The sequence below is a fragment of the Tympanuchus pallidicinctus genome, unplaced genomic scaffold, assembly GCF_026119805.1.
Source record: "Tympanuchus pallidicinctus isolate F22 unplaced genomic scaffold, pur_lepc_1.0 scaffold2, whole genome shotgun sequence".
Classification (NCBI taxonomy): Eukaryota; Metazoa; Chordata; class Aves; order Galliformes; family Phasianidae; genus Tympanuchus; species Tympanuchus pallidicinctus.
In genome coordinates this window covers 32,504,197-32,520,510 of record NW_026294721.1, presented here as the reverse complement: position 1 = coordinate 32,520,510, position 16,314 = coordinate 32,504,197, and positions in this window count along the sequence as shown.

Here is a 16,314-nt window from a genome sequence, read left to right as displayed (position 1 = left end):
TATGTCAAAGAATTCCAAAGTTTTTGCTGTCAGTTTAGATTAGAATTAGGTATTACTCAAGTGCATCACTGTTACATTGACTAGATTCATTTCTACCAGTTATTCTGGAATTACAGAATTTTTTTCCTCCTCAGACTTTTGGCCTCGTTTGTGGCAGGTTAAGGTAATGTAAGCACCACTATGAGGAACACCAAAATGGTCACAGCTGGCCCTTCTTCAGAGTGGAATTGGAGCAGTCAATTTTCAGAGATTCCTTTCAACTTACTCTATGAAATCCTTGAACATCTTTTTTCCATTCTGTTCAAACTCATTTCCCAAATGTTTCCTTGCTTTCACTGACAGATACATTAGATTATATCAATAAAGTTTCTGCTGCCCACACAAGTCACATTTTCATCAACCCTATGGCAGCATTCAGCATCACCATCACAACTTCCTTTTCTATCTGGTCACTAAATAAGCAATTCAAATACTCTAGCTTAAATACACACACACACAGTACATTCATGTTTTTTTGTTTTGCCATTGACCTCCTGTGAGAATGCAGGGATTTAGGCTGAAGGAAGTCTTTAGAGCCAGAGGCCAACAGAAATCAAAAAGAATCAAATTCCTGATGATATACTCCTCTACACACACATCTACAGACAAATTGCTCCTATAACTATACAGATTCCTATCCATTTGGTAACATCCTTCACACTGTGAAGAAGCCTTGCTATTAAACAATCAAAGAGAAGGTCCTCTTATGGACTATTTTTCAGAAAATCAGGGTGGAGGACAAGAAATCAGCTTTCACTATGCAGTCTGAAATGACATTATACAAAACATTATGTGTGTAATGTTAGTAAATCGTATAACAAAAGAATAAATAGCAAAGTTACTACACATACCTACCTCAAGACTTACATTCATTACTACTATACAGAAAGACACTGGAGCACTTGCAGAACATTTTCCAACATACCAGCTGAACTGTAAAAGCATAAGCTAACATGTAAAATTACTAGGAAATTTTTACTAAGCAGGAGACTACGGCATGGTTTCAAGGTACACTGGTTGAAAAAGCAGGTCAGGTACACTATATGGATTTTCTTTTTCATATTTACACTTTTTCATATTTAAAATCCTACTCAATTGCACTCAAGATAGTCAGAAAAATCACAAGGATCCACATGTCTCTTTCATCTGGTCCACAAAGCCTTTTCTTGGGTTTGCCTTAATGACTGAAGAGCTTTATTGTCACAATTCAGCACAGGCTGTATTAAATGGTTTTGTTTTGCTTTGCTTTTTTTTTTTTTTTTTTTTTTTTTTTTTAACCTATTTTAGCCACATCTCTGTGGCGTTCTTGACCAGCAGCAGAATTTGTGTTGCCTTGAAGTGCTGTAGGCTAGCACATGAGATGCTCCACAGGTGCTTCAGTCCGGGGTAGTCACATGTTGCAAGCTCAGATATGTGCAGATAATGAATGAATGTAATAGCAACAGTGACAGCAAAAGACATCAACTAAAGTCTCTAGAGTAGCTTATGCCTGCAGTCCCAATTCATCTAGTTAGGATTAGTTGCTGGTGGTATTTTAAACATATCATTGTTAAATAAGACAAATATACCCCAGAAATCAAGCTCAATAAATAATGCCAATCTATGGTTATCAGACACAGACCGCTAAAAATATACAAATCCATAACTGCAACTGGTCCTATAAACCTGCCCAGATCTCTAAAGCTACAAGATACAGGCACAAGCTGACAGCACTGGGCTGTGAAGTCCTCAGTGTCTGCAGTCAGCAGTGCTCAGCACAGTCTGTTTGGAGTGCAATATTCCTGTATTATCTATACCTCTGTAGGCAGATTTATCTACTATATAGCTGTAGATGACAGGTGTATTATTAGACTTAAGGGAAGCAAACCAACATTTAAAGTAAATAAATACTGCCTTGTTAGAAGTCAGAGGTGCTTCTGTGCTGCTGTGTTGATAGAGAAGAATAAAGGCAAATCACTCACATATATAGCTTCTCCTTCCCTAGCCTCACAAGTCCAGATAGTCCTAAGGAAACTGCTCTGCAAGGAACAATGAATAATGTGGTTTGGAAAAAAGAAAAAAAAAAACATAATGCAGCACTAATCAAATGAGTAACTGATCAGCATCTGGAACTGGCCACATGCTCATATTCATCACTTTAGAATCTGATAATACAACACCTGTGAAAAACATCATCATATTCATCCTCCAAAAGCACATCCAGAATACTTGTTCCAAATCTATCCAGATTTAGGTGATCTAGTACTCAGAACAAATATTTGAGGAGCTCTTAGATATTTAATTATATCCTATTTGTTCCAGTTCTGTTCTTTTTCTCTTTTTGGGGAACAATTCTCTAATATAATGCCAGTGAAACTACATGGACCTGATGTCTCAAATACCACACATCATACCATCCTTCATTATAATGAGAGCCAAAGCAAAAAGTCTGATCCCTGTAGCTTCAGTGATCTGAAAACAAGACATAGCATTGATCTTTTATTCAGTACAGGTGTACTAATGCAAACCTGGGAACGTAAAAACAGCCAACTCCAACCAAATAAAGGTCTAGAAACAAATAATGAAATGCGGGACCAGATAAAAGCTATTGACCTAGGAGAGGCTGAAGAGAGCATCCTTTCCCCTATGTATACGAGTACACTCATCATTTCCAGAATTATGTATTCTTTTCATCCCAGTACAGCTAACAGCATCTCTATCTTCCATTGCTAGATATATCTCAAGATATACTTTGCACAGTCCCATGTCAAGAAGCTCCAAAACTGAATTACACAGGTATCCAAAACAGATGCCCTCTACTTGCTTCTCTGTTAATTTTATAAATAAACACTGTGAAGTTCTCACAGCCACAACTATATGTTCATATGCTACAGTGCCATTTCTTTTTCTTTATCAAAAATGATATGCAAAATGTGACCATACAAAGATACCATCTTGCGTTACTTCATGTGCCTTATTTATTTTTTTTAAATCATGGAGAAACTTTATGTTTAAAAATGTGCTTTTGTTTTGTATTTTTACAAATGATTCTGGAAAAATCAAAAAGCATTCATCTAGAAGTTACGAACAGGAGATAGGAGATACAATACCTGAAATTGTTCTGCATTTCCAAGGCAATAGGTGAAACTCTGCTGTGAGAAGTTCACATCCAACATTAAGATTATGCAACATTAAGAACAAATTGCCCCTTGCATTCTTCCTAAATGAACATCTACTGCAGGGAGAGCCTGCAAGGGTACGAAAGCTCAAAAGGAGGAGTTCCATTATCCCTTGCCTGTCATTCAATCTGGTTATTCAGAAGACAAGGAAAAAACAGTTCATGTGAGGAAAAAACACGACAGGAAAAAATACACTCAAATCATCCACAGTTTTACACTAGCCTGAGAAAGGGTGCTTTGCATCTGCTTTGTCTTAGAGGATATTTTTCATTCTCATCTGTTGTTCTTGAAAGATGCATAAATATTTCTTTGTAGCAAGGACAGTTAGATATTTGTAAATGCAGATTTAAAAATACACTGAACAGCTCAATCTCTAAGATTCAGAAAAAAAGTACCAAGCAACTTCTCCCCCCCCTTTGAAAGAGATCTTTTTTCTTCCAGAAGTAATTTAATGTTTTCATTTCACACAAGTTAGCTTTATATGCTCTGCTCAACTTTTTCTTATATAGTGAGGTCATTCCACTTGTTAATTTCAGATTTGCTCAGCAATGATCACTGAAAAGTATTTCAGTGGAGAAGACCTTAAATACTCCTACACCAGAATGCATAAGGAACATGGAGCTCTTTGGAGCTGAGTTTCTTTTCCTTGGAAAGTCAGACCACCATTTGCCTCAAGCCAGCTGGAAAATGGAAGAGGACAACCACAGAATACTTTTCAGCAGAGGAATTCTTATTTTTAAAAGAGAGGTTATTCTGAAGGCTAATAAATGAGTTGCAGAGCTGGTTTCAAAATGCCTGCAAAGTTAAGACTTCCACTTAGAAGAATTAAGTCATTTTCTTCAATGTGGAGACCAGAGATATCATGCATTGCAGAACGATTTAAGTTGTAGAGGTACTGTGAGATACCCAGGAAACAACAAAAAACTCAGCTTCACCAGGATCTGACCTAATGTCAATAAAATGTGCTGAAATGACTCTTTAACAGCAGTTGCAAAGGTTGGATATCATTCTGCAGCTGCTACAAGAACTATGCTTGAACAGAGGATTGGGAGCAGATGACATCCAAAAGTTACTTCTGCCCTTAACCATTCTGCATGATTCCACAAGTAGCTGTGCAGTTTGTAGGACTGTAGGATCATAGAACTGTTTGAGTCGGAAGGAACCCTGAAAGGTTCCCAGCTCAATCCCCCTGCAATGAAGAGGGACACATACAGCTCCACTGAATGCTCAAAATTCCTCCAGCCTGACTTTTGGTATATCCAGGGATGGAACACTCCAGGAAACCTGTGTGTATGCCTCTCCACCCTCACTGTGAAAAAACTATTTCTTTATATCCAACCTAAATCTCCCCTCTTTTAGCATAAAACTATATACCCTTTTCTAATCACAACAAATTCTACTAACACATCTGGCCCCTTCTTTCTCATAGACCCCCTATAGATATTGAAAAGCCACCACTCTCAGTTCTCCCTGGAGCCCTCTCTGCGGCATGAGTGCTCTCCAGCCCTGGGTGAAGCAATACCCACAGCATTTGCATGGAAGAAATGATGGGCTCCTTTTATGTGAAGGGTCTAGGGCAAGTGAAAGGTGGGTTTGGGTTTTTCTGGCATTTATTTGAATTCTTGGGTGATGCTTCTTGCCCACAAGTAAAAAAATAAAACATGCCAAGTTTCCCAATGACTCCATCAAAAGTGTTTAAGTATTCGCTCTGAAGTCCCATTCAAGAAAACTCTAGCCTTCACATCACACATTATGCCATTCTTTGCAAAAGCTGATGCCAGCCATTCTTTGATAGCTATTCTTCTGTACTCTTAGGAATTGTCAGCTGCTAGTTTGCTGTGAAAGACAGTTCCTTTCATACAAGTGTTTTTTATCGAAATGCATTTGTTCGTTTAACTCTGCAGCTTTAGACTGTTTCTGCAAATCATTTTTTATAATTACTTAATGTTTTTTCATATGAAAGTCATTACTAGTAAAATCTGCTGCAACCCACTAGCAAGAAAAAAAAGAGGCAAGCTCAGTTATTGCTTCTGACCCAGAATTGCAAGTGCTGTTGGCATTTCAAAATGCTCAGAGACTCCTACAGTTTTCTAGAACTACATGGTACAGCTCTTAGCATTCCATAGACAGCACAGATGATTAATTGGAAAAAAAAATATATGCTTTCCATAATTCTAGATAGTATTCTTCATGCTTGAAAGACAGCAGGAAATCCATGTACCCAAGGCTGCCTGGAACAGGCAGGGAGCCACATCCTTGTTTCTGTGGGCGTGGAATGAGTTTTAATTTTTCACCTTTAATGGTGTAGCAGAGTTGATGCACGACGCATTCCAAGTGGTTTCAGGCCTCTTCAGATTTATTTCCACCATTAGATTTGCTTTTTGTAACTAAGATCCACTCACTTGCAATAGAGGGAAATGGCAAGCCCAAGCAGAAGAGAGCAGAATATCACGTCAGGGGAGATTTCTCCATTAGATGCTACAACACCATTTTTCATAAGAAATTCAACAGGCTCAGATTTACATAGTCTTTGAATGAAAACATGGGAGCTCATCTTTAAGAGACTTTTCTAGTTCACACAGACAGATCCTCAAAGGGTAATCAGATTGCAAAAATAACCAGAGTGCTGCTAAAAAGTAAAGAAAAAAAATAAACCCAAAATATTAGAGAAGTCTTTCCTGGAAATACATTCCCTCCGGTTTTGAATCTTCTAATTATTTTAGAAGCTGAGAAAATTATGTTTCTAAAGCTTTCCCAGAGGTTTAGATCCAATGCAATGAAAAGTAATTGAGAGACCCACTGCCTCGGTAAAATCAATCCCAGTAAATGCAGAACATTCTTGAAGTATTAAAAGACAGCTTGTGAAATCAGATCTTGTTTTCTGTCTTTCAGTAAATATAAAGAGAAAATAGAAGAGTACAGGAAAAAAACATAGATGAATTGTGCTTAAGGTTCTTTTTTGTCTGTAAATGAGAAAGTTACAAATGCTAAAAGCTATTCAAAGATAACAGATCTTTAAGGTAACCACCAAAACTTAAGGGAAAAAAAAAAGATTTCTCCATCAAATTTTGTAGAGATGCGCATGTTATTCAGATACCATAACAACTTCATCTCCAGAATTAGAGCCAAGACAAGTCAAATAAGTTTGGCTGCTGCAAAATTATGAATGGGATGTCCAAAGTTATATTGTCTCAACTAATCTGCTCCTAAACAAGTCTGGAATTTCATCAGCGCAGTTTTCTCTTTTAGAGAAGACATATGCATATGTGGAATAGTTTAAATGCTACTTGCTGGAGAACATTTATGTTTTCACATGCCACAGCACTGTAAGTCCCCTGAAAAATATCAGGGCTGTTAGGTTCCTGTGAAGCATTTGGATTTTCCTTGCATTTCTTGTGAAAGAAAGACCAATTAAACAAGACTTTTGAAATTGCTCACACCAACGAAATACTCAACAGCAGTGAAAAAACATGAATACCCACAGATGGACTTTTGAAGGAGAAAATTAGTCATTTAGCTGTAATTGTCAGTCTGCCTCTTGGTGCATTACTTATTAGGGATTTGGTCTTACGGACTGCAGATAGGTGAGCAGCATTGCATTGCTGCTGGGTTGCCCAGTAAGAAGAAATATTCCTCTGTTCAGCTTAACTGAAAGAAAAAAAACTCAAACTTACTGCATTGGTCACACATAACTTTAAAATTGCATTTAAAACATTGATTTTAAACCGTTTAGTAATGTCTAACAAAACTGGAAAAAAAAAAAAAAAACTGGGAGAAACAGTTTTTGATGGTATTTATCATCATTCTTTGAAGGCCAGTCAAATATAGCCAAGTATCAGTTCCTGTTGCTGGCAGTAACATGGTAACATTCAGAGTTCTTGGGGGAATCTACTATGCTCAACTTCTCTAGATATTACAAGGCTTGTGAGGCTGGGCTGCTACTCTTCTGGGTTTCAAACCTGAGCATAAGATCTATGTCACCCAGGAGCTTGTTGCAAAGTATAACTGAAGATGCTTACATGGCATTTAGGACTCAATTTAGTGGGAATGGCAGCGAGGGGTTGATGGTTCGATTAAGTGATCTTAGAGGTCTTTTCCAACTTTAATGTTTCTGTAATTCTGTAATTCCTCACTCAAAATAAAACAAAGATTAGTATTTTTTCCAGAACTCCTTCACTTAAATATTTCTACACTTGAACTGAGTATTCAGAATTTAACTTCTTCCTAATTTGCTTTCAGAACACAATTTGAAAAAAGAATAAATAGAAGACATTCAAAACTGAAAACCTGCATTACTGTGAGATGTTACTAGGGACATAGAAGCACTGTTAAATAAAAGCTACCCTCAACCCTCCAAAACATTCTATATCTTCTCATTTAAGTCCCTTCATAAAACTCTCCTCTCCACAATGGCCACCTCCAAAAAACTCAGCTTTGAAGCCAATGGAAGTACACTTTCTGCATATATATCTATCGTTGTCATTTGTTGGATGTTTTAATTGCAATCACTGGTACCTGTAGCACCTTTTCCCCATCTTATGCCCATGGGGGATCTTGTGTAACAGTGACCCAGACTTCATACTTTACCATAGCTCAGATGCAAAGTACATTTAGCCAATGACACTGAAACCAATTGGAAAGAATACCCAAGCAGAGGAAATACAAGTGGCTGAGAGTAGATGTCAGTCAGATACTTTCACAAGAGGTTTGAAAGCTTCCATGAATTCATGCATCAATGAGATGCTTCATAAGTGCCATTTCAGTGCTGTCTTTGGAAATTGTTCCATGAGGAAAGCATGCTTATTATGGGAAAACAACATATGCTGGTCTTGAAATTAATGAAATTAAACTCAGTCCAGTTTCATGCTTACTGTAATGTACTCCATTTAATTGGTGGCTAGAGAGCATGCTATTTAATCATGCACATATAAAGCTTGGATATAGCAAAAAAAAGTGTAATCCAGAAACTGGAAGTAGTTGGTGACTAATAACATTTCAACTTTCAATAACTGTGGTCAAGTTCTCATTGTGTAGAGCTCTAGAATGAACTAAAGAGTTTATTACTATAATTAAGAAACACACAGATCTTTTATTAGAAACAAGCTATTTGGCTGAGATTCACAGTCTCTCAAATGAACTCCCTCTCATTCTATGAACTTGCTCTCTTCTGCTCATTAAGTTCCTAATCAGTATACACACACTACTGATGCTGATGCCAATCAAGGAGCCAAATGGTTCTTACAAAGAGAGATATCTACCAGCACCTAACCTCTCCAGGTACATGGAAGCGCTTCCAGTCCCCAGGGGATGAGGCAGGCTCCAGCAAGATCCAAGCCACCAGATAGTTGCTCATGAATCACACAGACATCCACAACACAGACGTTCACAGTCACTGATCATAACTATTAGGCAATCTTCCGCCACAAAAAGATAGAGACTGTAACTGTTCCCTGCCTTGGATTTTTTTGTTTTGTTTTCAATTGTAAAGCCATCTTATTTATAATACTCCTGAAGGACTTGCGCAAGAGGAAAGCAGACATTCAATAAAATTAGAAAAAGAATTTGTGCCAAGTCTATCACACTTCATGCAGAGGGCTCCAAAATTCATTGGCATGAGAAATTCACTAGAATCCAAAGGCAGACAAATCTAGATTCAATATTTAGTAGTCACAAACCTAGGAGATCTGCTGAAAAGGATAAAACCTCCTGCTTCAGTTTTAGCTCAATTTCTCATTAGAAGGGATTAGAATGAAATTTTCATAGAAGCCTCTAATTCCTGTGGGGTCTACCATCCTCATCTCAAGCATCTGGTATGGTCATCAGAGAACTGGTAGCACATTTGAAAAACTACAAGCACAATCCAATATGGCAATTACTACATAGGATTTTTCCTAACTTGATAAAAAGTTAAACAGCCCATCTGATGCTGCTGTCAAGACGCAATTCCAGAACAAACCACCAAATAAACATTTGTATATGGACAAGAGAAAAACTGGATATGCTCACTAACAGCAAAAATTAGTATTCAATTCAGAAAGAGATGCAAGATTACATACCCAGGCCACAATCTACCCAACCAATTCCTCTGGGAATTCTTTTTTTCCTTTTCTTTCTCTCATCCCTCCCTCCCCCTCCCTACCCCCCCCCCTCCCAACAAAGACTGTGATGAAGACAAGCATCTTCAATGGGCTATAAAGTCAGGTTAGGGGAAGGCAGAGTTCACTGCTTATTTTTTTTTTTAAGCTCAGTGTGAACCTTCTGCTGTTCAGTAAGTGACAGTGAAGGAATAATAAGATGATTTTCTTCTAAACACCATTTCTTTGCAAAGCAAGAAACACAAGTGTCTTAGAACCAAATGAAAGGAAGAACAAGGAATAATTAAAGTAACAAGAAATATAGTTGAAACTCTCGCAAGAGAGAGAAAAGCAGAATACTGTTATTGTTCCCTGTTTTCTCCAAAAAAGTCATAACAATGTAAGCAGGTGATAAGTAATTAGCCCCATGACTTCTAACAATTTCTGGCAACACAACTATCATATTTATATAATCCCTACACAGAACAAACTAAAATATTCAGCAAAATATAATTGTTCCAAACTAAAAGAGAGGAGATTTAGATTGGATATAAGGAAGATCTTCACACTTAAGGGTAGTGAGGCACTGGGAACAGGTTGCCTAGAGATGTGGTGGATGCCCTGTTCCTCAAGATATCCAAGGTCAAGCAAGACTGGGCTCTGAGCACCTGATGTCCCTGTTCATTGCAGGAAAGTTGAACTAGATAGATTTACAGGGTTTCTTCCAACTCAAACAATTCTGTGATTTTATGTTCAGCTTTCTTAAATGCTGAGTACTAAGTACCCCAGCCACGGCAGATTCACAGTGTCAGGGATGGAGCTACTCTCAAGTATTTCATTCAATAGGTGAAATTCATGTCACCTGCTAAACAGTATTTATTAAAGCAGCGATGATAGATCTTCTATATCCTATAGTCAGAAAGGAGTATAAGATTCTGCAATAAGAGCTCTAGAAAGCTCACTTCCCTTATACATCCACAGCCTAGGCAGGAAAATGCTACTTAACCCTCTTAGAATACAGCTTACAATCTACTGCTGAGAAGTGACTTTGAAATGCCTTTTTGTAAGTATCAACAGCTATAAAACCCTAAGGATTACTGAAACACACAGTTTCCTCTTACTTGATTTCATTAATAGCTTTTTTTTTTTTTTTTAATTATTTTTCTTTCTACACATTCAGTGACCAACATTTTACACTGTTTTGCCTTTATGTCTTATTTTTTGCTGGTTGCCAAGACGAAAGCCTTGCCCTCTTCCTGGATCTTACCCTTTGATCCTTTCCAGAGTAATATTCAGAGTTCAGTCCTCACCTGCCTCAGAGACTAAGCAACATGAATACCACGAGCTAAAGCCAGAATATCCACAACTCTGGAGAGACTGAGAAAGCAGAGCATGCTACGTTAACTTGATTCATTTCAGTAGATGTTAACTCTGATGCTAATGAGGACACTTAAACTCAGCAATAACATTTGGAGTTTTACTACTAAGCAAAATAAACACAAACTTGAAGACAATCTAAGGTTATGGAAAATTGCTTCACTTACTTCAGCCCCAGAAACCTCTCTCCTTTTACCTATGTTTACTGGCTAAATGTTGTGCTGTTAGCCACTATAGAGAACTGGGGAAAACACCTTCAACATCTTTCTCAACAACATAAACAGTGGAATTGAGTGAACCTTCAACAAGTTTGCAGATGACACCAAGCTGAGTGGTGCCACTGACATAAGAGAAAGGAGGGAAACTACCCAAAGGGACCTGAACAGGCTCTAAAAGCAGACACATAAGAACTTAACAAGATTTAACAAGGCCAAGTGCAAGGCGTTGCATTTGAGTTGAGGCAATCCCAGATGCAAACACAGACTAGGAGTAGAATTCACTGGGAGCAACCCTGAAGAGAAGGTCCTGATCTGGAAAATCTGGACATGCACCAGCAATGTGCATTTGAAGCCCAGAAGGCCAGCATTATTTTGGGCTACATCAACAAAGCGATGGCAGCAGAGAGAGGAAGGGGGAATCATCCCCTCTGTTCTACCCACACGAGGCCCCAGCTGGAGTGTCCAAGTCTGGGTCCCCTGCACAGGAAGGACGTGGAGCTGGTGGAGTGGGTGCAGAGCTGGGACACCAAGATGATCAGAGGGCTGAAGCATCTCTCCTATGAAGAAAAGTTGAGGGAGGTGGGCTTGTTCAGCTTGGAGAAGGCTCCAGGGAGACATCATTGCAGCCTTCCAGTACTTGAAGGGAGCTTAAAAGCAGGAGGGCAGCCACTTTTTTTTTTAATTAATTTTTTTTACACAGTCTTATAACAATAAGACAAAGTGGAATGGCTTCAAACTAAAATAAGGGAAATTTAGGTTCGATTAGGAAGACATTTTTTATTCAGAGAGGAAGAGGCACTGGCTGCCCAGAAGGTTGTGGATATCACATCCCTGGAGGTAGTCAAGGCCAGGCTGGATAGAGCCCTCAGCAGCATGACCTGGTGGTTGGCAATTTTGCCCAAAGCAGAGGGTTGAAACCAGATGATCCTTAATGTTCTCTCCAAACTAAGCCATTCTATGATTTTCAGTGAAAATTTACTCCATATTTAGCTTGATATAAAACTAAAAACATGTACAGAAACACTGGATATTTATTCTTCCACAAAACACATTCATCACATTTATTTATGCATCTGACTTTAGCACCCTTGAAAAAAAGAAAAAAATCTGGACAAGTTAAAAAGAAATTCCTGCACTTCAGAAAGTGTTCAGCTCTGGGAAGGAGAGAAGAGGAGCCAGGAGAAACCAAAGATAGATAGGCTTTCGGAAGATACAGTGAAGCTGTAGGGAAGGGATATGATTAATTCCATTTCTTGAAGAAAGCATTCAGCTTTCTAACATGTGGGAAGAAGTAGCTTATGTGGCAGGGAGGGGAAGGAATAGAAATTTAAGCTTTTGTCAGTCAGTAGGCTGATTCTTACTTTAAGGCTACCTTTTATGTGCGTATTCTGTTGTAATCACCTAAAACTTTCATGTAACATTGTCTTTACAAACCTAAAATGTAATTTAGGTTTTTGATCTAGGATGATCCATAGGAAAAAAAAAAAAAAAATGGCTAACGGTTTCTTTTGATTCCCATTAAATACTTCAACTGAAGAAAGTGAAAAGAGAGATTTTGTATCCACTAAGCTGACTGAGCTCTTACTCAGAAATGTGAAATTATGCAGATGTAGACTTCAAGAGCGAGTTTCTTCTATTATGCACACACAAGTAGGAACAGAAGGTCACACAGTGGTTAGCTAAGCTCCACTGCAAATACAGCTTATTTGGGAACCACACAATGGTATATAAGGACTTGACATAAGTTAGCAGAAACTCTAGCAGTAATGTAAGTTTGTGACTTCTGAAACGGCTGCTAGTCCTTAGCTGATTTAAAGAGAAATAATCTGCTATTTTCCTGATCTGGATGAGACAGGAAATAGCAGGGCACTTGGGCAAATGGTGCTCTAAAAAATGACATTGCCTACTTCCTCAGGTCAAAAGCAAGCATAAATTTGGAACCCCTCAATATTTTGTAGTATCCAAAGCTTTTTGACTACATTTAAATAAAGTCATATGTCTTTCTGGGATGAGCAGCACATTCAGGTTCAGACTCATACATACTGAAATGTGTTGTTAAGCATTTGCTCTCAAGACACATTGAAAGACAGTAAAGTTCCTCTAGGTCTAGTTACTGAATCTGACAAATTGGAACAAACAAAGAAGAAAATCTAGTCTGCATCACTCCAACATTAGGACCTGTAGTTCAAGGCTCATGAAAAAATAGGCTTGCCATATTTTCACTTTCCTATTTCAGAAACAGTTTTACAATTTTATCAATATTTATTGATAAAATGAGCTACAAAAATAGTTCTCCATTGATACCATTCATAAGGCAGCTATAAAAATATTAGTAGGTATTCATTTCCTGAGGAATTCCCTAATAAATTTCAAGTTAATTTTACCATGACATGCCAATTTGACACCAACACTGTATGTATTTTGTATGTATTGGGCTGATTCCCTAATTTTACAAAGCAAAACCTTTCACATCGTATTTTGCCACGCTGTTCACTACAAGTCTTTACTCCTTGTACATAGATATCTACAATTATGCAAGTTTTTTAAAAGGTTTCACAAAATGTTATATTCTTATAATTATAGATTTCATGTGCATATAAGGATATGAACAGTACTTCATTAGATCTTCCAAGATCACCTTTTCTCTATTGCCTTCAAGTACAGACAATGGAAAACACAGTAATAACAGTGGGGTAGCAAAGTCCTGCACTGCATCAGGTGAGAATATGTTCAAATGCAGCAGCCATAGAAACAAAGGAAATAATCTGCTTACCCTTAGAAGGCCCCAGGTAGGCAGGGATCTTTAGGGAGATACCTTTCCCTCCACTGCCAGCCCTTAAATGAAGTTTGCAAAGGAGTGGATCCTGGCTGCACCCCCTCCAGTCAGTCAGGCATATTGCATGCACCTGAGCTCCCCTGGGCTGGCTTTGCCTTCCTGCCAGGTACTTAATCACTGGTTCAAGCCATGACTTGCATTTCCATTACACATGTTGACCTTCACAAGTACCTTGAATCACATAGTAGTAATTTAAATACAATAACATTAAGATGCATTCATTTGCAAGAAATCCTGTATTTCACACTGAAGAGTAAATGTAACATTATATTTAACAGGGATAGTCTGGCCTTAATACTGCAATATTCCACACATTAAAGCATGTTGGATATTTGTTCATTCACATAACCAGGCATGAGCATGAATATTAGAGTCACATGCACAAAACAGGAAACTAATGAACTCCAATGACTAGATTTTCAAATGCTCTGAGTTTTAGATCCATTAAAAAGATAAAACCAACTCTGGTAATAAGTAAGCAACTGTTTTGTCTTCAGATGTTCTCATTTTAACCATGAGTTTTAAACTATTCTTTCAATAAACAAAGAAAAATCAAATCATGTGATACAGTAGGTTTCCACGTATCTACAAAAGATACTTTTGCTATTAAGTCACACTATTCTCTTCTTTTCACCACTGCAATAACAAACAGCAGCTAGTAATGAAGTATTAACATATGTGGATTGGATAAAAGGACCAAGAAGGAGATCATCTGCACAACTGAGTCATCACGTATCTTGTCTTACATAGCAGTTTGCAACAGAATACATGTATTAGCAATCTTTGGACAAAAATATTTCTAAATCTACAACCAAACTTTGACATAACTCACTTTTTATCCTAATTCAAAGGGGATTACATTCTTCAAATATCTTGCACTCTTCCACAAATACTTTCAAAAATTTCCTTTTTAGACATAATCTGAGCGCTACAATAACAGACTTAAGCAATTATAAGAATACCAGCAGGTAAACAGGATGCAGATATGGGAATGAGATCAGAAGACTTAAAGAGCAACAATACCTATCAATGAGTGCACTGACTTGCACTACGAGTAGTCTCCTTACAGCACACTGAGCTCACTGAACTAGTTACATTTGCTTTAATTTTTCCAAATTGCAAATACATTTCCTCACTCAGCCAGTTTGCAGATGACACCAAACTGAGTGGCACAGTCAATACATTGGAAGGAAGGGAAGCCATCAAGAAGGACCTGGACAGGCTGAAGAAGTGGGCCCATGAGAACTAAAGGAGGTTCAACACAAGTGCAAGGTGCTGCATGTGGGCCAGGGCAATGCCAAGTACTTATACAAACTGGGAGAACTCCTTGAGAGCAGCCTTGAAGAGAAAGACTTGGGGATCATGGACTTGAGCCAGCAGCGTGCACTTGCAGCCCAGAAGGCCAACTGTGTTCTGGGCTGCATTAAAAAAGGGGTGGCCAGCAGGAAGAGGGAGGTGATTGTCACCCTCTACTCAGCTCTTGTGAGGCCCCATTTGGAGTAGTGGGTTCAGCACAAGGACATGGGGCTCTTGGAGTGGGTCCAAAGGAGGACCACTAAGATGATCAGAGGACTGGAGCACTTTTCCTACGAGAAAGGTTGATGAAACTGGAATTGTTTAGCTTGGAGAAGAGAAGGCTCTGGGAAGACCTCATTATGGCCTTTGAATATTTGAAAGGTGCGCATAAACAGGAGGGAGAACCACTGTTTATGAGGGTGGATAGTGATAGGAACAAGGGGGAATGGTCTTAAACTAAGACAGGGGAAGTTTAGGTTGGATATTAGGAGGAAGTTTTTCCACACAGAGGGTGGCAACGCACTGGAACAGGATTGCCTAAGGAGGCTGTAGATGCCCTATCCCTGGAGGCATTCAAGTGCAGGTTGGTTGTGGCAGCCTGGTCTGCTGGTTGGTGATCCTGTATACAGCTGGGGGGTTGAAGCTAGATGATCATTATGGTCCTTCTCAACCCAGGCCATTCTATGACTTCAGCTCAGTGAAACTTGAACCACTGTATCTGAATCTGAATTTCCCTTGCAATTACATGGACACCAAAGCTATAACAGAAGCTTTCACTAAACCAAAAACTAGCTTCTCTTTTGGTCCTTAGAAGTTACGAGATCATACCCCCATAAACATGCCCTACTTCATATTGCGGTAGCTGAAGAATCGGCTCATCAGCATAAACCAGACTCGGGAAAAAAATTAAAACAGGTGCCCTTGTCATCTTTATAATGGCATCTTAGTTCCAGCTATACTTTTAGCATTGTGCAGCTACAGCATTATGGAGGATGGACTATAGCTTCTTAAGTATAGCCATAAGGCACATTAGGAGATCATCTACTGTGCCCAGTTTCCAACACAGGAACAACCACACTTAGATCATTCTTGACAAGTACATGCTTCAAATATTCTTTATGTTCCCCAATAAAAGAGACTTTACAGTCTCCTAAAAAAGATACTCCAGCATTTAATATTTTTTCCTACAGATGAAGTCACCGAAAACCTCCTTCTAATTTAACTTTCTACCAATGAAGTCCATTGTCCTACTCACCACAGGACCATTATTTTGTTTCTAGAATAGATTTGTAAACTATTGTGTCATCCTCCAGCGT